The 25394-nt window shown below is 35.7% G+C and overlaps 1 protein-coding gene and 1 pseudogene across 4 annotated transcripts in view; one reads left to right on the forward strand and one right to left on the reverse strand.

The window, feature by feature from the left end:
- Positions 1-25394, reverse strand: part of MACROD2 (mono-ADP ribosylhydrolase 2) — a 1923575-nt gene that overhangs the window by 1789305 nt on the left and 108876 nt on the right. The window lies entirely within an intron of this gene.
- LOC140617842 (ATP synthase subunit d, mitochondrial pseudogene) lies at positions 582-1125 on the forward strand (annotated as a pseudogene).

A 25394-nucleotide genomic window follows, 5' to 3' on the forward strand; every position in this document is an offset into this window, starting at 1 on the left:
TAAATGTTCTTTATTTTATTCTTGTTGCCACTTCACATTTTCTGTTCACTTGTATACAAGTATTATTTCAATAAAAATGGCAAAGTCCATTTTTCTCCAACTTATAAAATTTAGCAAAAGTGGCATACATGATGTATAAAATTACCATAAAAATTATAATTTTTTGAGAAGTAAAATTGGGATGTTGTTCCTCTACTACATATAACAAGCAGGAAATTTCTGTTGTCAGGAATGTTACATGATTTATTACAGAATCACACTTAGAACATAAGTCATATAACTCCCAATCTCTGCTCTTTTAAAACAGAAGCAGTCACTCTATTACATTTTCCTTTAGATCATGCTCACTTCTACCCCTTAGTAAATTCACAATTAATTGCCTTACTCATCATTTTTCTTCTCTCTCCCTTTCCCCATCCTTCTTTTTATTAGTAAAGTTTTCTTCTTACAAATAAAAAAAACTACTACCTTAAAATATACTTTATTATCTGAATTGATTTCCAGCTAAGAAGTCTTTACCTTAAAAGTATGGAAAAAAGGCTGTGGAGTGTGGGCCGCCGGGGTCGGTAAAGGATCTCAAGATGGCTAGGCAAAAACTTGCTCTAAAAACCATTGACTGGGTAGCTTCTGGGGAGATCATACCCTGAAACCAGAAGGCCATTGCCAACTCTCTGAAATCCTGGAATGAGATGCTTACCTCCAGGTTGGCTACTCTTCCTGAGAAACCACCTGCTATCAACTGGGCTTACTACAAGGCCAATGTGGCAAAGGCTGGCTTGGTAGATGACTTTGAGAAGAAGTTTAATGCCCTGAAGGTTCCTGTGCCAGAGGATAAATACACTGTCCAAGTGGATGCTGAGGAAAAAGAAGATGTGAAAAGCTATGCTGAGTTTTTGTCTCTCCCAAAGGCCAGGACTGAAAAATATGAAAAAGAGCTGGAGAAGATGAAGAACATAATTCTATTTGATCAGATGACCACTGACGACCTGAATGAAGTCTTCCCAGAAACCAAATTAGACAAGAAGAAGTATCCCTATTGGCCACACAAGCCAATCAAAAATTTATAAACTTGAGTTGGGGAGAAAGCCCTGGCCCTCATATTATAAACATTGGACATTAAAAATAATGATATGATATGGAAAAAAGTATTAAAAAAAACAGAAGGGAGGAAGAAAGTTCAGGAAGAATAACAACAAAATAAAATTAAATGACTGTACTGATCAGAAAGGGGGAGTGATGTGGCAGGGAATCTCTTCTTCCTAATATTTTCATGCTCTCCTTGCTTATTCAGATGATTAGGTTATTTAGCCTGATAGGTTATTTTGCTGAGGGAAAACAAAACAAAAAAGTACCTACATTCAGAAGAAAGATACAATATTTCCAGAAATAAATAACTACACACTGAGTTGTTACCATATAACACTCACTATGACAAGCTTTGTTTGCTAGATAAGATTTTTTTTTGAATTTTATTTATTTATGATAGTCATCACAGAGAGAGAGAGAGGCAGAGACACAGGCAGAGGGAGAAGCAGGTTCCATGCACCGGGAGCCCGACGTGGGATTCGATCCTGAGTCTCCAGGATCGCGCCCTGGGCCAAAGGCAGGCGCTAAACCGCTGCGCCACCCAGGGATCCACTAGATAAGATTTTTAAGGCATAGCTAGGCTTTTACTTATTAAAGGTAAGCAAAAGAACAAGTTTCCAGAAAAAAGTAAGTTACATGGCAACACAATTTCCTAATTCAAGCCCTATGCAGGAACCCAACTTTTAAATGTCAGACTTTGTGCTGCATCAGCATAATTAGTCCTTATAAAAACCAAGTCCAGCCTCAATTTTTAACTTCTTTGAGTACAGCTGGTGAGGGGGGAGATGGGAAATTCAGAGGAGCAAGGAGCGAGTAAAAGAGAGCAAAGAGGCTAACAGAGAAGGAAAGTGAAGATAAAATGGAAGACACAGAAGATGAAGAGATGGGGAGGAAAGGTGTGAAAATGGAGAGAAATAGTGCTTAGCTATTGGTTGATAAGAAATCATCTTACACAAAAACATACATTTATGTTCATAGCATAAAAACAGAATATAAGGAGAAAATCATAGTATATTTTAATAGCTTTAAGAAAAAAAGATATAAAAAAGACAACACTTGGATACATATCATTATGCATTTATCCAAACCCATAAAATGTACAACACCAAGAGTAATATCAACAAACTATGGACTCTGATTCATAATGATATGTCAATGTAGGTTCATCAACTATTAACAGGTCTACCACTCTGGTGGGGAATGCTGATAATTGGAGAGGTTGTACACATGGGAACAGAAGGTGTATGGGAAATCTTGTACATTCCCCTCAATTTTGCTGTAAATCTAAAATTGCTCTTGAAAAAGTCTTAATTTAAAAAATTAATAAACACTCCTAAGCAAAACATTTTGAACCAGGAGAAATACTGAAAATTCATACTGATGTGTATTTTTTTAATTCATTACTCTAGTGGGAAGAAACAACATGAACAGCAGTCAGCTATTTACAACCTTCTGAGTGCTTTACAGCTGGAAGAATATAATTCATTACATTAAATAACAGCCAATGAAATATGTTCAGTAGAATGAATTGCAAATATTAAATATCAAAAACAAGTTTTTGTTTTTAGGAAAAGAATTTGATAGCTTCTTAACACTTTTAAATCCATTTAAAGTAAGAGGAAATGTGGTTCTGCATGATATAACCACCAATTTCTCTGCTCACATGAAAACTCATCTCACCAAATATAACTGGTTTGACAGAAAATAAAATATGAAGAATGTGGCTTCTAAGTATTAATCTGGAGGAATATGTAACAATGTATCCTCCTCAACTAAACAAGATACTATCAATGACTGACAAAAGTAAATCTGAAAGCTAGACAGGTGAAGAAAACCAAAATAATAAAATTATTTTCTGTGGAAGTGACACCAAAAAGAACCTAATGAAATGAAATCTTACAAAATAATTAGACTTCACAGACACATTCTTTAAATCTCAGTATACAAATGTCTTCCAGAGTAATTTATTCAACATGGTATGATTATCACAAAAAATGTTCTTCAATTACTAATTTACCAGTAATTTGCTAATTATTTACTGTCATTCATGCATTCATGTCAAACATAATTCCTGAATATTCACTTCAGGTCAAACACTGTGTCAGGCACTGCTGATAACTAGAAGCTACAAATAAACACAAGGTAGAGTAACCACAATAACTCAAACATGAATCCATAGCAGCACTGAAATTCAGAAACTTTCAAAACTTCAATTCAGCCAAAAAATTCAATTATCCCTTCCACTATTACCTTAATTCTAATATCTAAGAGTAATAAAACAACTAGTTTCAGATTCAAGTTTCTTACATTCTGGCTAATTTTCTTATGAGTCATAAGAAAGGCAAAAAATCAAGAGGATGCTCAAAAGACCAAAAATCTCCACTAACTTGAAAGGAAGAAGTTTTCCTTATAATAGTCACTTTTCCAAACACTGTGCTCACTTACAATATTTTTATTTAAAACAGGGATCAGGGGATCCCTGGGTGGCTCAGCAGTTTGGTGCCTGCCTTTGGCCCAGGGCGTGGTCCTGGAGTCCCGGGATCAAGTCCCACATCAGGCTCCCTGCATGGAGCCTGCTTCTCCCTCTGCCTGTGTCTCTGCCTCTTCCTCTCTCTGTGTGTCTTCATGAATAAATAAATAAAATCTTTAAAAAATAAATATAAATAAATAAATAAATAATAAAATAGGAATCAGAGTAAGGGTTCTAAAAACACATTTGATAGAAATAAATGCTAAGTGCTCAAAAACTCTTTAAATGGCCTAAGATCCACAACATGTAGCAACTGTGAGTTTTTCTGCAGCGCAAGTTCGAATTTGCACTCAGTGGGAGGCTTGAATGTGGGAAGTCTGTCCCTTGGCCTGGGCATAAGCCCTACCACAGCCTTCATCTCTCTATTTCAGCATATCTTGCTTTTCTACCTGACTTGAGTCACATTTTATAATGGATGCCCAGAAGAAATAAAATACTACTTTCAATTGTGAGGTCCTTCCAGTATTATTAAACGGTTTAAGGATAGTCATGTCTTATTATCTTTATATCACTGGCCTCTAACATCATGCATGTCTCGAAGCAAGAACTATAGTAATGATAATGATGATGATGATGATGATGATGATTCTTAACATGGAAAGCTTACTATAGAAGCATCCAGTGCTGTGCTTAAAAGTGCTTTGCATACATTGTCTAATTTTTACAACTCATTAAGGTACAAACGGGAAAAGTAGTTTTTAGATACAAACAGAATTGACATAGATCAAATTCTGATGCGTATACTGCACCATCTTAGAAAATTTATGTCCCTGTTCTGAACTTTAGTTTGCTCACCTATATAATAGAAGTCATATTTACCTCATTGTGCTGCTGCTATGAAGATTTAGGGTGATAGCACCCAAAAACAGCTAGCTTGTTACCTGAACATAACAGGCCCTCACAAAGGTTAGTTCTCCTCTCACTGCTCTACTACTTTCCCTTCATCACTCATGGTGCCCAGGAAATTCAGACTGGAGATATCTTTTTAGCCCCTGATAGACATTCTTAAACTTTGGTTGGTTACTAGAATTACCTGGGGAATTCAGTGTAAATATAAAAGCCCTGGCCTTTTTCAAGGAGCCCTGGCCCTGGTGGTCTTTCTTAGCTCTCCAGATGATTATAATACACAGGAATGTTTGAGAGAAGCTGCTCTACAGTTCTTCTCTCCCTAGCTATTTGATGCTCTGACTCCTATCCCAGAAGGAAACTTTAACTTCTGACGTTTGAAAAAACTTGATGAACTTTCCTCCATCCTATCAGTATCAATCTAGAAGACTTTGCAGACATTTCCTTGATTTCTCCACAAGGAAAAAGTAAGGATAGGTGTCAAAGGGTAGCCAGGAATTGATCACTTGCAGAGAGAAAACATCACAGGATTGTAGAGCATCATACATCAGAACTAGGCTGTGTATCTTTTTTCTCTTGTTCCTCCCTTCCCCCAATTAACTGCTAAATTCTACCCAAATCTACAACTGATTAGAACAGCAGAAACCTGAGTCGGCCCAAGCAGTAACAAATGGGGACATGGCAGAACTAAATGACAAATTTACCGTTTTAATTCAGCTTTCAATGCCGACAACTAAATTACAAAGTAACTCAATACTGACAGAAACCTTTATTGGGGATAAACTATAATCAGCCTTACAAAGAAGGAATGGTTCAGAAGAATACTAGTTTACGGAAAATGACAGTCTCCCTGGCAGTGATTAAACAGGTTTCCAACAAAGTAATATGCAGAAAACAACAATGTTAATAACATTATGCTAATATTAATTTGAATATGCTGTTCAAATTTCAGAAATTAATTGCTTCTTTATTTTGGAAAATATGAACACTTACTATAAATCTTTAGGAAGCTCAAATTCAAAAAAAAAAAAAAAAAAAAAGGAAGCTCAAATTCCATAAAAACTCTCTAATAGGGTACTTAATAGTGAGAAAGAATAGGGATATTGTGTGTGATTTTCAAATTAATTAAATATTTTATAAACATTATGGAACTATTTGAGAAAATAATATTGAGAAACTAAAAAAAAAGGTAGCATTAGATTTCTAGAGATTCGTGCAATCAAAGCTCTATTACTTAGGACTTTGCCAATAAGAAAACAACAAAAACTAGCATTTCAGATATTTCCCAATATATGTCTTCAAACTAGTGGCCATTATCCATAATTTTAAGAGGTTTAATGATTTCAAGCATAATGAACACAGACGGAAGTCAATCTTTTCTAAGAGATGTTTCTCTCCTTAGAAATCTATAAAAAAAAATAACACAAATTAACTGAATCAGTATTTTTTGAACCCCAACTCTGAGCTGGGAAATAAAGAATAATCATGACATTAACTAGTATTTATTTGTAACTATCAAATATACTAGATTATAAATTCTTTCAGTAAGTGCAGGGGTGAAGTAAATCTATTCATCTTTATTCTAAACTCTATTTAAGCCTAACACATATCGACACAACACACATATAAAATGCTTTATTGTGGACATTAATTTAGTTAATAATAAATATATGTATACAAGGGAAGAGGAAACATGGTTTCAGGGAAAATGGGGGTAAACTTCCAAACCAAGGCATAAGGAAAAGACTCTAGGATGAAAAATTGTCTTGATACAGAGTAGCTGAACATGATGAGCCCTGAGAGAAATCTGTGGAAGTGAGGAATATTCTAGAAGTGAAAACCTCAGACAGTACAATGGGCAATACCCCCGTAATTATGGTCACTAAACCTGTGCTTACACAAATAACATAACAATGTTGTCCCTTCAACTAACCCTCATAAACAAAAAAAAAAAAAAAATAGGCTGCTTCTAAAAGTAACATAATATCCTCTAGTATGAAGATGTAAAAATATGACTACTTAAGAATATTGTAATATGTAAAATTATAATCATAGTTCAATTATCTATTTCTTCTTTGCTTGGCTAGATTGTAAGCACTCTGAAGACAGACATTAGAAACTTCTGTAATCAATATCTTACCCCAGTTCTGGACCAGGGAAATACAAGGCAGGTAATAAATATTAGTTAAATGAATAATAAGTGAATTGTTCTACATATAAAAAGTAAGAGATAAATAAATGAACAGAAACAGGGTAAGTAAAAGGTCTGACTGAGGACAGAAGAAAACTGGAAAGTAGGACAAACTTGAAAATATCCTGATTAAAAGCTAAAGGATAATATGCACTTTTACCAAAACACAGTCTCTGAAAAGCAGTGATTGACAAATCTAGGTTTAGAATAAGGAAATGAAAATATGAGTATATTATTTGTATTTCAATTCATCAATAATTTCAAAATTTTTGCTTTATTTCAGATTTTTTTAAAGTCTATCTTTAATCCATATGCAATCCACATACTTAAGACATTCTTATAAATTTCCAGAAGGTCCATTAAAGAACATGAAAAAAATGGCTAATGGCATTTCTAGATAAATGCTCCTTTATATCTATCTAGGCATCAGATCTTTATCCTTACAATCTCCTAAAAAAAAAAAAAAATGAGTTTGTAAAAAACAAAGATAGAAAAACATCACTGAGATAAAATATGGGGGGAAAAAATCTTTGCCCAGTATAAGACCTGATTACCTTAATTATTTTAATTTTGAAAGGAACCTAGGGATGCCTAGGTGACTCAGTGGGTAAGCATCTGCCTTTGGCTCAAGTTGTGATTCCCAGGGTCCTGGGATGGAATCCTCTGGGGAGCCTGCTTCTCCCTCTGCCTATGTCCCTGCCTTTCACTGTGTCTCTCATGAATAAATAAATAAAATCTAGAAGAAGAAGAAGAAGAAGAAGAAGAAGAAGAAGAAGAAGAAGAAGAAGAAGAAGAAGAAGAAGAAGAAGGAGGAGGAGGAGGAGGAGGAGGAGGAGGAGGAGGAGGAGGAGGAGGAGGAGGAGGAGGAGGAGGAGGAGAAGGAGAAGAAGAAGAAGAAGAAGAAGAAGAAGAAGAAGAAGAAGAAGAAGAAGAAGAAAGAAGAAGAAGAAGAAGAAGAAGAAGAAAGAAGGAGAAGAAGAAAGAAGAAGAAGAAGAAGAAGAAGAAGAAGAAGAAGAAGAAGAAAGAGAGAGAGAGAGAGAGAGAGAGAAAGAAAAAGAAAGAAAGAAAGAAAGAAAGAAAGAAAGAAAGAAAGAAAGAAAGAAAGAAAGAAAGAAAGAAAGAAAGAAAGAAGAAAGAAAGAAATCTAAATACAGAGTTGAACTTGGCCCAATCTCTTATCCAGAAATTTCTTTTCCAGCATTATTGAGATACAATTGACATATAACATTGTGTATGTATAAAGCATACAACATACTGATTTGATACTCTTGTATATTGCAAATCATTTATCTCCATAGCTAAGACTTCCATTATGCCTCATAATTACCAATTCTTTTTGTGGTGAAAACATTTAAAATCTAATCTCTTAATGGCTTATGACACTGGGATGCTCATAAGATAGTCTTACCTAATTATTTTAATGTTTCAAGAATATGTTTTATTTGCTAACTTTCCCCTCCCAAAAATGTGATTTATACATGCAATTCAAAAATCATAAATCTCTTATTTATTTTAGTCTGAAACAAGGTTAATAGAGGATACTCATTCCATAGGGGTCTATTACATTTCAAAGTTATGAACCAACATACTAGTCAGTGGATTCAATTAAATCAAATAGTCAGAAATGTATTCAAAATGAAATAACCAGACTAGAACTTCTTGAATTTTTTTTTCTTCAAGCAAGTGGTCATCAAGCAGGAATTCCACACATATTAGACTCTGTAACCATTTCCACATTAAGCAGAATTATCACATTGCTATAAAATGTGGACTCCACTTAAGAATGCTGCTAGTCAATGATTTCATCATTTTATCAGGCATGTGAAGGTTGTTATCTGCTAGCTGAATGTTGCTACACAAGGTGGTTATACAAACACTGTTTGCTTAAAGACAGTGTTATCTGCAAAAAGAAGTCTCTGCCAAAGTAATGTAAATCATTTCCCAAGATATCTCACAAATCAGCCTAGACTCTTGACAAACTCCCTGTAAGAGTGTAAAAACTTTCCTTAAAGGAAAACTACGGATTAATTAATATACAGAAAACAATGCACATAACCAACTTCTAATGATAGGATCCCATTTCCATGCTAACTTCATTTTGGTGAGTTAGTTCTTTAAGCTTCCCCTGGTCAAATTTTCTAGGATAATTACCGTCAAGAGGTGAATTCATTTTAAAAAAAGAATGATGAAAAACATGGAGTGTTTTCTTAACTTATTGTAGAAGGTAAGATTAATCTGCCAGAGACACTGCCTTATTATGCCTCTTTGGTGTTTATGTGTGTGTGTGTATGTGTGTGTAGCTACCCAACCCACCCTACGACTTTAATCTGTGCTTTTTTCATAATTCATACTACATAAACATCCCAAGTATCCCTTTTTTTTTTTTTTCCAAGTATCCCTTTTAATCTACAAATGAACATGAACGAATCGTTTGCAATCAGAATCACAGGCAATATTTATTCATAATGATAAGAAATTTTGGTTATAGAAAATATTAATATTCCATAGGGGCTTATCTATCAAACCTATAAGCATTTTAATGCATCTCTGATTAATCTCAACTTCATCAGGAACTTACCAGATAACATGAAAGACAGTACATGCAAATCTTAAAAGCAGTGACAAGTTTAACAAAAAGCTGTTATCAAATTCTTAAAAAGCCATCAATTTGGCAACCTCATAACTGATTTCTTATTTAGCAAAATAATGAGTGTGATGGCAACATCATAATGCTTGACAACATAGAGCTCTTCTGGGGCATTTAGGCACTCTGCTAACAAGCCAGCAGCCCTGGCTCCTTCATTTACATGAGGACAGCAGTGAGCAGGAAAAGATGGCATAACGCAAAAAGAAAATAACTTGAAACTCAGGCAGTTGCCCAGGGGATGGTAAAGAGTCAAATTGAAAAACCTATGGTCGCTAAGCAGTAGCAAAAGCAGTGGAGAGATTCTCTTCCAGCTATGCAGCAGCTGCAGTAAATTCAAATTCATGGAATCGCAGCACACTCTGGTGACAAAAACGGGCTACCTCCAGCTAGCCCTGATCAAAGTCACGGAAACACCATCAAGGTAGGGAATAGAGTAAGCTACCTAATGTTTCTTCAAATCTTCCTGAGAAGAACCAAAAATACAGTGAGTCGACTTGCACTTTAATGTAAAAAAGAAAATCAAGAGACTTTATATAAATCAAATGCTAAAAATATCTTTTAAGTATCTGGCTTAATCACAAGCAGTGTGCACTTGGGCAAGTTTTTACCTTGTGCATTAATTTTGTATTAGAGATTCTGAAAAGTACTTATCTTATAGGGTAACCATGAGGATCTAATAAAGACAATGTCTGTAGTATGCTTAGAACAGGACCTGGCATACAGAAAGCACTATATGTATTCATTAAAGAAAGAAATGAATGAAATCAATGCAAAAATAGGATTTTAGGCTGAAAAAGAATAATAATATTAAAAGCTGCAATATATTGAGTGCTTACTGTGTACCATGCACTTTGCTCTTTACATACATTCTCCTCTTTAATCTTTATAATAAATCTTTCATTTATATATGACGGAAAGCAAAGGTGAAGTCCAAAACAAAAGTAGCAAACAGCAAACTGGCCAGGATTTCAAACCCAGGTACTTCTGTCTCTGAAACCTATTCCTTAACTACTGCATTAGGAAAAAAGAATTTTATTCATCTGTTCCTATTATATAAATGAGGATACTGAATTGTCTTAGCTAAAGTCCCAGTTAGCTAGTAGATAAATGAAGAATTAGGTATCTGAACCTACAATAAGCAGATACCACTCTGTTTCAAAAAACTAAATAGGAATAAAATTAAAAATATAAATCTAAATAGATATAAAATTCAATTGCCAATAGGAATAGTCTCAAATCAGCCAGGATTATAGTTAAAGATATCTACCTTATCTACCCCCCAAAAGAACACATCCAGGTAAATTATAGTAAATTAGGCAGCAGAAGAAATGTTTCTCCTTGGATGGTAAGGCAAGAAAGGTCGAGTGTCCTGGATATGACTCTGTAATATAATCAACCTATTCATCACAGTAAATGCCAAATCTAGTGCTAAAACATGTGGCAAATTTCAACTTTGTTTTTCCAACATTGAAGGAAAGACCATAAGGAGGGCTGGATAGGTACATAAGCTCACCAGCTGGCTCTCTTGGCCAACACCACTGAGGATCAGTTCAAAAATAAAGAGATCTGCGGCAGGTGCTTTCTCCCTGAGTATGCCTAGGCTAGACGATGAAAGTTCCCCACCCACAGGTACTGGCTGAGCCATGTGGCAGAGTATACACAAGCTCTACCCTACTCCATCCTACAGAGAAAATGCTGGTATTTTAACATTAAGGGTGAAAAGAGCTGGATACATATATTGAAAATACAAGTGCATCTGCATTTTGTTTACCAATTAAAGCTCAGTGCTATTACCCCTGTATAAAAAAGTTTCACTTAAATCCAATGATAACCTAAATTATGGACATGTTACATGATATTTATATTCCCTTGATATATTCATCATAAATGGCTTACCAGAATCACAAGCACACGTTTTTATTTTTAAGTGAAAAATATTTTTTTCCTTTCTTTGAAATGAAAGCAACAAAATTATCCAGGGAACTTTCTCTTTCTGGTTACTCTTCCAAAACATAATCAATCTTTATTTGTATTTATCTTCTGCTATGTTCTGAATGATATAATCCCAAATTCATATGTTAAAATTATAAACCCCCCAGGAGTCAAAAGGCATTTTATTCCTATCCTTCTCAACTATTCCAAAAAATTGAAGAGAAAAGAATGTTTCCAAATTCATTCTACCAGGCAAGCTTTAACGCAATACTAAAACCAGACAAAGACATTACAAGAAAGGAATTATAGACTAATATCTCTGATGAACATGATACAAAAATCATCCAAAAAATATCAGCACACCAAGTTCAACAACACATTAAAAGAATCATGCACTGCAATCATGTGTGATTTATTCCAGGAGTGCAAGGATGGTTCAATGTACATAAATCAATTGGTGCAATACACCACATTAACAAAAATGAAGAACAAAAAACATATGATCATCTCAATACATGCAGAAAAGGCATTTGACAAAATTCAACATTCATTCATAATAAAAATTCTCAACAAAGTAGGTATAGAAGGAAAATGCCTCAACATAATAAGGGCCATACAAGACAAATCCACAGGTAACATCATACTCAAGGTGAAAAGTTGAAAGCTTTTCCCCTGGGATCAAGAACAATAAAAGGGTGTCCAATCTCATGACTTGTTTTCAACATAGTTCTAGAAGTCCTAACTATTGCAATCAAACAAGAAAAAAAACATAAAAGTCATCCAAATTGTTAAGGAGGAAGTAAAATTGTCACTATTTGCAGATTATATGATAATATGCATAGCCACCTTAAAGACTCCACCAAAAACTATTAGAACTAAGAAATGAATTCAGTAAACTTACAGGACACAAAACTAATACACATAAATCTGTTGCTTTTCTATACACTAATAACAAAGTAACAGAAAGAGAAATTTAAAAAAAATATTCCCAGTTACAAGTACATCAAAAAGAATAAAATACCTAGGAGTAAATTTAACCAAGGAGTGAAAGACCCATACTCTGAAAAACTATAAGATATTGATGAAAGAAATTGGTGGATGACACAAATGAAAGATATACTGTGCTTATAGACTACAAAAAATAATATTTTAAAATGTCCATACTATTCAAAGCAATCTAAAAATTCAATGCAACCTATGTAAAAATACCAAAAGCATTTTTTTTAAAATAGAACTAAGACAAATAATCCTAAAGTTTGTATGGAACCACAAAAACCCCAAATAGCCAAGGTACTCTTGAGAAAAAAGAACAAAGGTGATGGCATCACTCTTCCAGATCTCAAACCATACACACACATGAATATTACTCAGCCATAAAGAAGAATGATATCTCCCCATTTGTAGCAACATGGATGGACCTAGAGGGTATTATGCTAAGTGAAATAAGTCAGACAGAAGAAAACAAACACTGTATGATTTCATTTATATGTAGAATCTAAAAAACAAATGAATTAACAAAACAAAATAGATTTATAAGTACAGAGAATAATCTAGTAGTTGCCAGAGGAGATGGCAAGAATGAGTAAAATAGCAGAAGGGGATGAAGAGGTAAAAACTTCCAATTATAAAATAATTAAAACACAGAGATAGGAAATATAGTCAATAATACTGTAATAACTTTGTGTGATGACATATATTAACTACACTTATCACTGTGAGCCTTTTGTAATGTACATAAATGTCAAGTGTTTATACCTGAAATTAACATAACATTGTATGTCAACTATAGTTCAAATAAAAATATCCTAACCCCTGAAGATGATGGTATTAGGCCTCTATGAGGTGCTTAACGGAAGGGTCATGAGAGGGAAGGCTTCATAGATGGGATTAGTGTTCTTATAACACAGACTTCAAAAGTGGGGGAGGGGTGCCTGGGTGGCTCAGTCCATTAAGTATGTGATTCTTAATTTAGCTCAGGTTATGATCTCAAGGTTGTGAGATGGAGCCCCCACATCAGGCTCCTGCTGAGCATGGAGCCTACTTTAAATTCTCCCCCTCTCTCTCTGCCCATTCACCCATCATGTACATGCACTCTATCTAAAAAAATAAAAATAATAAAACAGACTCCACAGAGATCCCTCTCCACTTTTACCATGTGAGGACACAGTGAGAAGGCACCAGCTATAAAACAGGAAGAGGGCTCTCACAGAACACAATCATGCTGGCACCTTGATCTTGAGCTTCCAAGCCTTCAGAACTATGAGAAACATATTTCTATTGTTAATAAGCTACTGAATCTCTGGTATTTTATTACAGCAGCCCAAACAGTCTAATATATATAAATTCAGAACAGAAAAATTAATTCTGGTACAGAAAGAATATTATCTATCATCTCTGTCCTAAGTTTTACTTTTTAATTTTTTATTATTTTTAAAGATTTTATTTATTTATTCATGAGAGACACATGGAGAAAGAGAGGCAGAGACATAGGCAGAGGGAGAAGCAGGCTGCATGCACAGAGCCGGACATGGGATTCAATCCCATGTCTCCAGGATCACACCGTAAGCTGAAGGCAGCACTAAATGACTGAGCCATCCAGGCTGCCCCTCTGTCCTAAGTTTTAAATGGTGGCTCTCCCTTTGGTATCTATCAGCTCTTCTCACAGGGGAGGAAACAGAGCATGTTTATCTTTGGTCTACCAATGCTCAAGAGCTAGGAGGTGTTTGATACTTGTTTATTAAGAAGTGAAGTATCTGGGCAGCCTGGGTGGCTCAGCAGTTTAGCGCCGCCTTCAGCCCAGGGCGTGATCCTGGAGACCCAGGATCGAGTCCCACGTCGGGCTCCCTGCATGGAGCCTGCTTCTCCCTCTGCCTGTGTCTCTGCCTCTCTCTCTCTGTCTCACATGAATAAATAAAACCTTTAAAAATAAATAAAGTTATCCCTTTTAAAATAAAAGTGAAGTATCAAATTCTATTTGAAGAAAAACATTCTCTATCACGTACATTTCTATAAGTCTTTTGGCAGAGATGGCTTTATGTAGCCTGTGGTTAAAAGGATCACATGCTTGGTTTAATGCTTTGCTGTGCCACCCTTAAATTCTTAATAATTTTAAAAGGTGCCACATACTTTTATTTTGCACTGAGTCCCACAAATTGTGATGCCAGCCAGTCCTGTCTATCCACACTGCTCAACATGAACCCTCAGGATTAACACACATGGAGACATGGCTGTTTCAACTCCTCCCCAAAACTGTATGATCCAAACTCAATATATAACTACCTGAAGTAGTTTATGTGAATATTAAACCTCCAAAATGACTCTGTGTAATGGAACTAACACCAGTACTTTCCAATTTCTGTACTTTTTCAAACAATGGAAGATTCATATGAGACTGTCAGAATGGCTTAAGAGTAGGGGTCCTCAACCCATCTGGTCCCACAAACATACGTAGATAACTTTCAAAGCATCCTGAACAACTACAAATTTGACCTGAGATGTAAAGAGACAACAGCTGAAATGCTACAGATAGAAAAGTTTTTGCTTCTATCAAAATAGGAGGTGAAAAAAATTAAAAAGAAATGAAGTGGGGGAGGGGAACCACAACTAGCAGGGCTAAAGTGGAAAAATGAAAGCCTCCAGGGCATGAAAGCCCAGCCCTGGACAAGTGGGAACTTTAAAAATCCACACCTGAGTTTTCCCTGATAGAAAAGTGCTTAGCATGGAAATGGGGCAGAACGCAGAAGGGGCAATGAAGCCTCAAGATCCCTGGAGTCACTATAAAAGAAGGGGTGCCAGTGGTGAGGGAAGCTCACTGCAAACCACGACCCGATCTCAGTAAAGGCCTAGAGTACCACAACAATCTGGGGCATTCGGGAGAAGCCTGCAGGTTTATGCAGGCTGGCCCCAGAGTTCACTTTACCCTAGAGCCCAGCAACAGACAGAGGCGGCTGTCCTCCATTTCCTTTGTGAGAGGCTATCCCTGGGGGCACTGGTCCAGCAACTCAGGGCCCTGGACCCAAGGGTGATGAAGCAGACAAAACCAACTATCTTCCACTCGCCCTGGGACAGGTGGAGGCAGGGAGGGCACAGGAAAGCAAGAACTCTCCTGCCACTGAACACCTGGCAAGCTGTGTAGATCAGTGAACCCGTGCCTGCCACCAGGACCATTAGGCCAGTGTGGACTGGGGAGACTGCGGTTAGTTACTTGTGGGGAGCTCGACTCCAGAGCTGGAAATCTGGCCACTGCGACTTTTTTTTCTCTTCATTTCATCTTGCACCTGGGAGAGGAGGGGCCTCAGGGGAACAAAGGGCTCACAGGACAAACAGCTCATACTAAGCCCAGCACCTGGCAAGGGGAGGGGGAGTATCTCCACCCAGGCACAGACACCTGAGAACCAGTGCAGCAGACCCCTCCCCCAGAATTGTTGGAATAGCAAGGGAAAAGCAAGTTAACTGAACATGCAGCAAAGGGAAGCTCCAGGACTGAGAGAGAATAGCATATAGTGTTAGAGGGTCCTTCTTCTTTTTTCATTGTGACTCCTTTTTATATCAGGCTAAAACTTTCTAAGATTTTTTTCTCTTTTCCCACCTTAATTACAATATTTTACCAAGTCTTCATTTTTAAGTTTTTTCCTTTTTGACTTTCATATTTCTACATTACATGTCTTAGATATCCAGGGACATTTTTCATTTCTGGATTCCCCACAATGTATATTAAATTTAATTTTGGGAGATATACAAAATATGGGTTTTTCTTTTGTGTTTTTTCTGTTTCGTTTTGTTTTACAATGCTGGAAGTTAGTACCTTCTAACACACAACCAAAATATGCCCAAAACCAAGTGGATCACTGTGTTGGTTCCTTCTGTGAGATTATATTCTCTCTTCCTTCCCATTCTACCCCCTCTTTTATCTTATTTATGTTTTTGTGGTGAAAGTATTGCTGGTATATATATATATATATATATATATATATATATATATATATATATATATATAAATTTAGGATTGAGCCTCTTCTAACATACAGACCAAAATACACTCAGAACCAAGAGGATCAGCCACTAGGTCCCCTCAGAGAGACTATATTCCTTCTCCACTACCACTTTCTCACCAGCAACAACCCCCCCCCCCCTTTTTCTTTTCTGCTTTTTTCAAGGGTTTTTTCCTTCTTTGTTTTTGGTTATTGATTTTTTATTTTTACTAGTTTGTTTGAAAATCTCTTTTTCACCTTAGTGGTCCTTTTGTGTTACTCTGCTCTGTTTTTCTTTTTCTTTTATTTTCTGATCTATGACCTCTTCAGACTCATCTTGGCTGTATTTTATTGAGGTAGGTCATGGTTGATAATTTTATCTCAGCTCGTTCATACAGCTACTCTGCACTGGACAAAATGACTAGAAGAAAGAAATCACACAAAAGAGAGAACCAGAAGCAATACTCTCTGCCACAGAGTTACAGAATATGGATTCAAATACGATGTCAGAAATACAATTCAGAAGTACAATAAAGTTACTGGTGGCTATAAAAAAGCATAAAGGATGCTAGAAATCTCATTACTGCAGAATTGAGATCTATTTAGGCCAAAATTAAAAATACTTTACTGACATGAAATCCAAACTGGACGTTCTAACTCTTAGAGTTGGTGAGGTGGAAGAGAAAGTGAGTGACATAAAAGACAAATTGATGGAATGGAAGGAAGATGAGGGGGAAAAAAAAGAAAAAGAAGAGCCCCTGAGGAAAGGCTTAGGGAAATAAATGATACACTTAAGAAGGAAGAATATACATCTAATTGGGATATACATCTAATTGAATATACATCTAACTGAGAGAGAGAGAGAACCACAAAGTATATTTGACAAATCAGAGCTGAGAACTTCTCTAATCTGGGAAAGGAAACCGGCATTCAGATACAAGATAGAGAGAGGACCCCCCAAAAATCAATAAAAACCATTCAACACCTCAACATTTAATAGTGAAACTTGCAAATTCCAAAGATTAAAAGAAAATTCTTAAAGCAGTGCGAGACAAGAGATTCTTAATTTACATGGGGAGAAATATAAGATTAACAGCAGACCTCCCCACAGAGACCTGGCAGGCCAGAAAGACCTAGCAGGATATATTCAGGGTCCTAAATGAGAAGAACATGCAGCCAAGAATACTATATCCTGCAAGGCTGTCGTTCAGAATAGAAGAAGAGATAAAGAGTCTCCAGGATAGGCAGAAACTGAAAGAATACATGACCACCAAACTGGCTCTGCAAGAAATATTAAGGGAGACTATATAAAAGAAAGAGGAAGCCCAAGAAACAATCCACAAAACCAGGGACTCCATAGATAATACAAGGACACTAAATTAATATATTTCAATAGTTATTCTGAATGTGAATTGGCTAAGTGATCCCATCAAAAGATGCAGGGTATTGGACTGGATAAAAAAGCAAGACACATCTACATGCTGTCTATAAGAGACTCATTTTAGACCTAAGGACACCTCCAGGCTGAAAATGAAAGGGTGGAGAACCATTTACCATTCAAATGGTCCTCAAAAGAAAGCTGGAGTAGCAATCCTCATATCAGATAAATTAGAGTTTATACCAGACTGTAGTAAGAGATGAAGAGGGACACTATGTCATACTTAAAAGGTCTATCCAACAAGAAGACCTAACAATAATGAATATTTATGCCCCTAATGTGGGAGCTGCCAAGTATATCAATCAATTAAAAACCAAATTAAGGAGACACTTAGATAATAATACACTAATGGTAGGAAACTTCAATATGGCACTCTGAGCAAATGACAGATATTCTAAGCAGAACATCACCAAAGAAACAAGGGCCTTAAATGATCAACACTGGACCAAATAGATTTCACAGACATATACAGAACTTTCCATCCAAACACATTCTTCTCTAGTGCACATGGAACTTTCTCCAGAAGAGACCACATATGGGGTCACAAATAAGGCCTCAACTAACACCAAAAGATTGGGATTGTACCCTGCATATTTTCAGACCACAATGCTTTGAAACTAAAACTCGGTCACAAGAAGAAATTTGGAAGAAACTCAATACATGGAGGTTAAAGAGCATCCTACAAAGAGATGAATGGGTCAACCAGGAATTAGAGAAGAATTAAAAAGAGTCATGGAAACTAATGAAAATGAAGATACAATAGTTCAAAATCTTTGGGATACAGCAAAAGCAGTCATAAGAGGGGAATGCAGGCAATACAAGCCTCCCTCAAAAAATTGGAAAAAAAGTCAAACACACAAGCTAACCTCGCCCCTAAGGGAACTGGAGAAAGAACAGTAAGCAAAACCTATATCAAGCAGAAGAAGAGAGGCAATAAAGATTCAAGCAGAACAAGAAAGAACAAATAAAGCCTACACCAAGCAGGAGAAGAGATATTTTAAAGCTTAGAGTAGAACTCAATGAAATAGAGAACAGAAGAACCATATAATAGATCAACAAAACTAGGAGCTGGTTCTTTGAAAGAATTAATAAGACAGATAAACCCCAGCAACTCTTATTAAAAAGAAGAGGGAAAAGACAAAGTTAATAAAATCATGAATGAAAGAGGAGAGATCACAACCAATACCAAGGAAATACAAATGATTTTAAAAACGTATTATGAACAACTATATGCCAACAAATTAGCAATCTAAAAGAAATGGATACATTTCTGGAAACCCACAAATCATCAAACTGGAACAGGAAGAAATAGAAAACCTGAACAGGCCAATAACCAGGGAGGAAATTCAAGTAGTCATCAAAAACCTCCTAAGACACAAAAGTCCAGAACCAGTTGGCTTCCCAGGAGAATTCCATCAAACGTTTAAAGAAAAAATAATACCTATTCTACTATAGCTGTTCTGAAGGATAGAAACAGACTGAATACTTCCAAACTCATTTTATGAGGCCAGCATTACCTTGATTCCAAAACCAAATACCTCACCAAAAAGGAGAATCACAGACCAATATCCCTGATGAACATGGATGCAAATATTCTCAACAAGATACTAGCCAATAGGACCCAACAGTACATTAAGAGGATTATTCACCATGACTAAGTGGGATTTATCCCCAGGATGCAAGGATGGTTCAAACCACTCATAAAACAATCAACGTGATAGATCACATCAACAAGAGAAAAAACAAGAACCACATGATCCTCTCAATAGATGCAGAGAAAGCATTTGACAAAATACAGCATCCATTCCTGATCAAAACTCTTCAGAGTGTAGGGATAGATGGAACATTCCTCAATAACTTAAAAGCCATTTATGAAAAGCCCACAGTAAATACCTTCTCAATGGGGAAAAACTGAGAGCCTTTCCCCTAAGATCAGGTACATGACAGGGATGTCCACTCTCACCACTGTTACTCAATATAGTACTAGAAGTCCTAGCTTCAGCAATCAGACATCAAAAAAGAAATAAATGCATTCAAATTAGCAAATAAGTAAAACTCTCCCCCTTTGCAGATGACACGATACTGTATACAGAAAAGCCTAGACTCCACCCTGAGATTGCTAGAACTCATAGAGCAATTCAGCAATGGGGCTGGATACAAAATCAATGCACAGAAATCAGTGGCATTTCTATACACTAACAATGAGACTGAAAAAAGAGAAATTATCTTAGAGGAGAACACAGGCAACACCCTTTTTGAACTTGGCCACAGCAACTTCTTGCAAGATACATCTATGAAGGCAAGGGAAAGAAAAGCAAAAATGAACTATTCGGACTTAAGATAAAAAGTTTCTGCACAGCAAAAGAAACAGTCAACAAAACTAAAAGACAACCTACAGAATGGGAGAACATTCACATGGCCAACAAAGACATGAGAAAATGTTCCGCATCACTTGCCACCAGGGAAATACAAATCAAAACCACAATGAGATACCACTTCATACCAATGAGAATGGCAAAAATTAACAAGGCAGGAAACAACAAATGTTGGAGAGGATGTAGAGAAAGGGAAACCCTCTTGCACTGTTGGTAGGAATGCAAACTGTACAGCCACTTTTGAAAACAGTGTGGATGTTCCTCAAGAATTTAAAAATAGAGCTTCCCTATACCCAGTAATTCCACTACTGGGTATTTACCCCAAAGATAACAGATATAGTGAAAGGTTGGGACACCTGCACCCCAATGTTCATAGCAGCAATGCCCACAATAGCCAAACTGTGGAAGGAGCCATGATGTCCTTCGACAGATGAATGGATAAAGAAGATGTAGTGTATATATAGTACGGAATATTAATCAGCAACTAGAAAGGACAAATACCCACCATTTGCTTTGACATGGATGGAACTGGAGTGTATTATGCTGAGTGAAATAAGTCAATCAGAGAAGGACAATCATCATATGGTTTCACTCATACATGGAATATAAGAAATAGTGAAAGGCATCATAAGGGAAAGGAGGGGAACTGAGTGGGAAAAATTAGAGAGGGAGACAAACCATGAGAGACTCCTAACTCTGGGAAACAAAGGGTTGCAGAACGGGAGGTGGGTGGGGGATGGAGTAACTGGGTGATGGGCACTGAGGAGGGCACTTGATGGGATGAGCACTGGCTGTTATACTATTTGTTAGCAAACTGAATTTAAATTTTTAAAAATGTAAAGAAAAGCAAGAAAGAAAAGAAATATTAAAAAGGACTGTAAGGGAAAGCAGGGAAACTGAGTGGGTAAAAATTAGAGAGAAAGACAAACCATGAGAGATACCTAACTCTTGAAAACAAAAAAGGTTTGCTGAAGGGGAGGTAGGTGGGGGTATGGTGTAACTGGGTGACAGGTACTAAGGAGGGCACATGAGGAGATGATCATTGGATGTTATACTATATATGGCAAATGGAATTTAAACAAAATATTTTTTTAAAGTCAAAAAAAAAGAAAAAGATTCATATGAGACAGCTCTAAAACAGTTCCTATGTCTTTTTCATCTACCTCTTCATCCCCTCCTGAATAAAATCATTTCATGATTACTAAATCCAGAATAATAATAATATCCTATTTTAAGCATTTATTATGAACCTAGAATGATCATTTTACATATATTATTTCAATTAACCCTCACCTATAAAGATGAAACTATTATTACCACCATGTTATAATTGAGTAAAAAACCATGTAGTGCTGCCAGGATTTGAACTCAGGTGGTGTTATTCTAGATGTGTGCTCTTAACTATTACACAGCACTGAAGTATAACAATAAATGACAATCCAAAACACCCTAAATAGGTTGTTTTTGGCAAATAAATGATCTAACTCGAGACAGTACTGTTCAAAAGAAATATAATGTAAGCCATGTATCATTTAAAATGTTCTAGTAGATATTACTTAAAAACTTTTTTTAAAGCAAACAGGTGAAATTAATTTTAAGAATGTATTTTATCAATTCAGTGTATTCAAAATATTATCATTTCAACAAGTAACCAATATAAAACCAATGATAGTATAATGATAGTATACATTCATTTTTTATACCAAGTCTCTTAAATCCAGGCACATGTCAGACTAGCTACATTTCAGTATGTGGAATATACTGAATAGTATATAGCTGTATGTGGCTAGGGCCTACTATATTGGGCAGCACAGGTCTAGATAATAAATTCTACGGATGAAGAGTATAGAATTATTATGATTGGGAAGGAATTTGAGAGGTTGATGGAATTTGAGTTGGATCCAAAAGAAAACTAAAGTTAGAAAAATCAAATGGGCATTTCTGGAGGAAATCGTGTAAAAGAAGAGAATAAACAGTACATCAGAGCAGACATTTGTTTTTGAAATTAATCCATGTACCTAGTACACAAAAAAACTGTGACACTCAGCATATAATACACATAATCCTTATATCATTGGTTCTAAAACACTTATCAGAATCACCTGGAAAGCAAAACATAATTTGCTGAGTTGGTAGATCTGGATTTGCATTTCTAACAAATTTTAGGCAGTACTAATGCTGCTGATTCAAGACCATAGTTGGAAGAACTGTTGCCTTAAATTCATATTTTGTAGTAGATATTATCTCCATTCCATCAGTAAGGAAAGTGAGGCCCATAATAGTTATGTGACTTGCCAGGTAGTCCTACTTGCATAGGTAGCATATGGCAGGTGGTTCAAGACCAAACCTGGAATTTAAAACTATGTCTGTCTTCATCTTCCTATTCCCCTATGATTCCTTCTAAAATTGTTATAGTTCTTGTGGTTACTTTTAACTTTATGATTCATTTCAATTATATTTTTATGTGGTATGAGATTTGTAAAATTTCATTTTCTGCATATAAACATCCAATTGTTCAAATGCAACTTGTTTAAAAGATTTTCCTTTCACTACTAAAAAAATTAGTTGTTCCTCTATATAAGTCTATCTTTGAACCCTTTTTCTGTTCCACTGATCTACGCTCTAGTCTGAAGATCTCTGTGTCTATCCTGACATCAGTAACACACTGTCTTCATTAATATGGATCTGTAGTAAATTTTGGAATCATATAGTATAATTTCTCTAAATTTGTTGTTTTTCAAAAACTGATTTGGCTACACTAGGGTCTTTGCATTTCCATATAAATTTTAGAATCATCTCATCAATTTTTTTAAGAAAGCCAGCAAGGATTTTGATTGAAATCATGTTTAATCTGTAGACCAATTTACAGAGAATTGACATCTTAACAGTATTTAGTCTTCCAACCCATGAATTTTAGCTTATCTCCCCATTTATTTAGGTCTCCTTTAATTCCTCTCAGCAGTGCTTTAATAAAGCCACCATTCTGAAAAAAAAATTTTTCTCTCAGCAAAATTTGAGGTTTTCAGTGGATCAGTCAGTCTTTCAATTACTTTGTTAAATTTATTCCTAAGTAAATCGTATTTTTTTAATGGTACTCTAAATGGTACTTTCAAATTTCAATTTCCAAATGTCTGTTGCTAGTATGCAGAAAAGCAAACTGAGTGGGGAAAAATTAAAGAGGAAGACAAACCATGAGAGACTCCTAACTCTGGGAAACAAACAAAGGGTTGCAGAAGGGGAAAAAACAACAACAACAACAAAAACGGTTGCAGAAGGGGAGGAGTTGGGGGGCGGGGTAATTGGGTGACAGGCACTAAGGAGGGCACTTGATGGGATGAGCATTGGGTGTTACATTAGATATTGGAAAATTGAATTTAAATAAAATATTTTTTAACTTTTTAAAAAAAGAAATGCAATTGACTTTTGCATATAGATCTCATAGGCTAATAGGCTCACTTATTAGTTCTAATATTTTTTGTAAAAACTTTAGGATTTTCTACATAAATCATCATGTCATCTAAGGATAAAGACTACTTTACTTATTACTCTCTACTCTGCCTTTTTTATTTCTTTTCTTGCTTTATTGCACTGGCAAGGCCCAGTAACACATTGAACAGAAATAATGAGAATGGAAATTCTTGTTTTGTTTCCAATCTTAGGGAATAAGCATTCAATCTTCTGTCATTAAATATGATATTAGCTTAGAGTTTTTCACAGACATCTCTAGTAATAGAAGAAAATTCACTTCTAATACTAATACTTCCAATACTAAACATTTTTAAGAATTTATATCATAAGTGGATATTGAATTTTGTCAAATACTTTCCCTGTATCTATTGAGATGAACATTTTTCTTTCATTTTCAGCATGATAATATGGTTAATTACAATGATTGATTTTCAAATTTCAATCAACCTTAAATTCCTTATTTTCCATTAGGTCATGAGGTTATTATCATTATATATTTCTGGATTTCATACACTAAAATTTTATAGAGAATTTGTGTGTTTGTTTGTGTGTGTATGCATGCGTGTATGTGTATATAACCATAACACATATCGGTACGTAGTTTTCTTTTACTTTGGCATTGGGTTTGAAAATAATTAGTGATGTTTATAAATCATGCAAATTACTAAATTAATGCATATATTTCTTAATATAGGAAGAATGAAGGTAATTCACAAATAATTCCAATTACACAATAAATGGGAATTTACATTATATATTACCTTTTCAGGGATGCCTGGGTGGCACAGCAGTTGAGCATCTTCCTTTGGCTCAGGGCATGATCCCTGGATCCAGGATCAAGTCCCACATCAGGATCCCTGCTTCTCCCTCTGCCTATGTGTCTGCTTCTCTCTCATGAATTGATAAATAAAATCTTTAAAAAATATGTATTAACTTTTCAAAAGTTAGTCATATAAAACCATTAAAAATACATTAAACATAGTTACTTTTTAAAAATCCCCCTTTTAAGTTGTCCACAAGTTTTTTGCCATTGCCAGAAATTTTGTATTTCTAATATACTTGATGGAAATATCTTCCATGGCAATAAATTATACAGTGAATTCTCTCTATTGTAGCATGGAGATAATCTGAAAATTCCACTCATAGATATGAATTTGTGTCATTCTCTTTATAAATGAAAAAGAGGTTAATGCTGACCAGACTTAGCATTAACTATTTAAATAGAACTGAGTATATCTGAATTCTGTAATATTCCAAGCAGTGAGGATAAACTGCTGCTTCTGAAAGGGAATGTTTTTCTCAGTGAAATAATAAGATCAAAGTGGTTAGGAAAAAAATACAATCTCTTTAGCAGTATCTAAACTGTGTTGCAAGTGGAACGTCCATTTTCAGAGTGCTAGAGTCAGAAAAGTAAGGTTCACATTAACATGTAATATTCTGTCAGAAAACACACTGTAGCCTGATTTAAAACAGGCTGCCAAGTAATACTGAGATAGGATCACAAAGAATCTGTAAATTAGAACACTTTGAGCAAACACTGGGTTCTCTGGTAAGCAGACCTTGAGACCAAGATTATCATGCAAGATGTTAATTAAGAAGTGCCTTCAGGGAAATGCTTTTGGGATCAAACATATGAAAAGAGAGGGGACTGAAGATGGTTTGGACAGAAGTCAAACTGTGATACAGGTCATCTAGTATAGTATCAGCCTTGACTGACCCCAGAGGTAACTCTAAAGCTAGAATGGGCTTTCAGAGTTGTCCTCAGTTGGGCCAAAATGGCCAAGCTTTTGTATTCTCAAAGCAATGAGTCATTGACTGTGGGCTATTCTTAGCCATTCTCACTCCCTGAGGCTGAGGCAGTCCCTAAAGGAGCTGGCAGCTCTGGACCTTCTGCCCCCTGCACTCCCTGC

The sequence above is a fragment of the Canis lupus genome, chromosome 26 (genome assembly GCF_048164855.1).
Source record: "Canis lupus baileyi chromosome 26, mCanLup2.hap1, whole genome shotgun sequence".
NCBI lineage: Eukaryota > Metazoa > Chordata > Mammalia > Carnivora > Canidae > Canis > Canis lupus.